The following is a 2,122-nucleotide window of genomic DNA, read 5'->3' on the forward strand; positions in this document are numbered from 1 at the left end:
CTCCAAGATTCTCTGAGATTGAGGTGAAAAAGGTGTTGCTGGACTTGAACGTCTTGGTTCTTTACCACAAATGCCTCCATCCTAAACTCCAAAGCATTTCTCATTGCTGGCCTAGCACCAAGATTGGAGTCGAGGCTTCGTTCTGAGTCTTGTCAGAGGCTCCCTCAGGGATTACTTTCCTTTTTGTTGCTGTTTGAAATGATTGTGGAGACAAGTCTAAGATTGGTGAGAAACACTGCTAGAATCAATTAGTGATGTTTGCTGTGGGCAAGGGAAGAAGGTGGCGTCCGCACTAGAGCTGTATTCAGGTATTCTGTCCTGAGTGCATCCTAAAAGACACACACCTTCAACCCTTTAATGTCTGCTGAAAACAGGCTGAATTAAGAATGTAACAACAACAACAAAACCCGGGAATGGCAAAAGGGAAATAGGCATAGAGAAGAGCACGCAACAAGGTAACCTTATTTACAATGTATGGTTTACTCATTTTGTGACACAGATGGGAAGGCATTGAAGCCTGGCCTCTGACCTGGAGTCCATGAGGCATAGTCCTGTGTCCTTGTCACCATCCAGAACCCTCCGAACACGATTCTCAGAACTAAAACAGAAGCCCTGGCAACAGTTCCAGGCTCTCTCTTTTAGGTCTTCATTCTAAATTCTGATTTCATATGTGAGGCTCTTCTCGAAAGATTGACACCAAAAAGGCCACTAGATAAGAGACCATACCCTCTACTGATTCGGTCATAAGGTAACTATGGCATAATTCTTAACCAAAGTAGTCCATTCCGAATGGATAGAATTTCAGTGGCTTATAACCTTGGGAAAGAGAAAATCTTGATTTCAAATGGAATTTAGCATGTCCCTCAATTGAACTCAGTGCAAGTAAAAAGTAGGTTTGCCTCAAAAGCATTAGTAGTACTTGTGACTTTGTTACTAATGGAAATAGTTATTTCCATTATTTCTTTGCAGTGTTGCAGGTATCTGGCAATAACATTTATGCTCATCTCTGTTGGAAAGAATGATGTTGCATCTTGTTACTTAATATGTTAATAATGTAGCACATAGTACATGGCTATATTACTATGGCACAAACTTTTAAAAGAATATTTTGATAGTTGTATTTGAATGTAATTGTTCTCCTTCACAATCTTGTGTGGTTTATTGTAGGTACTTATAAATATTCTTCTGACAAGGTGTCTCTAGGTTCACTAATGCCAGAGGGGCTCATGGCACAAAGAAAACTAAGGCTCCTGGGCTTTCAAAGGACAGCTATTCAGCTCTGTATCTACCATTAGGGATATAACCTAATATCCCTAGTAACCTAATTGGACTGAATCAAAGATACACACAATGGAAGCAGAGGGTCTTTTTTTCCCCCCTGTGGGGTGGGGGGGGGGTAGGGGAAAAACTGGCATGTGCTTTTATTTACTATTTGCTTGTAAGCTGAATAAAACTGTTTGTTGAAAATCGGCAATTGCGACATTTTTTGCCTGCATGCTCTAAGGTGGCAATTAAACACTGGCAACAATGAGAAACTTATTTCAGGCATACTCATCATTAACTGTGTAAGAAAGAGGGGAAGGAAGGAAGGAGGGAGGGAAGGAAGAAAGGAAGGGAGGAAGGATGTATAAAAGAAAGAAGAGAAGAAAGCACTACCCTTATTTCCATAAACTGAGTTTACATAGAAAAAAAGAGGTGTCCAAGTCCTTAGATCTCTAGATGAACCATTACTAGGAACAGGATGTTTCTTACCTTTCATGATTCCAACATGAAATATTTACAAGACATAACTCAGTGTCCTTTCCTATAATAAAGGATCGTTAAAACTTTAGAAGATTTTTACTGGAATATGAGGTAAGGACTGTCTTTGAAGACTAGGGGTATGCGGGCTGCCTAAGTTTCTTGGGGGATTGTTTGCAAAAGGAGGTGAAGGAATTCAGAGTTTCATGAGCTTCGCTCAAACTGGGGCAAGGGAGGACAGTCCCTGGTCCCACGGAAGGTGTCTTCTGGGAAAGTAGGTTTGTGGTGACAAAGGCCCGGGGCCGGGCGAAGGGCGGAGCCCGCCTGGGCCGGAGACGGGGCGGAGCGCGGCCCGGGCCGGACGCGGGCACCGCCCACAGTG

This window comes from Pteronotus mesoamericanus, unplaced genomic scaffold, assembly GCF_021234165.1.
Source record: "Pteronotus mesoamericanus isolate MK-2021 breed Mesoamerican mustached bat unplaced genomic scaffold, CSHL_Meso_final scaffold_85, whole genome shotgun sequence".
Classification (NCBI taxonomy): Eukaryota; Metazoa; Chordata; class Mammalia; order Chiroptera; family Mormoopidae; genus Pteronotus; species Pteronotus mesoamericanus.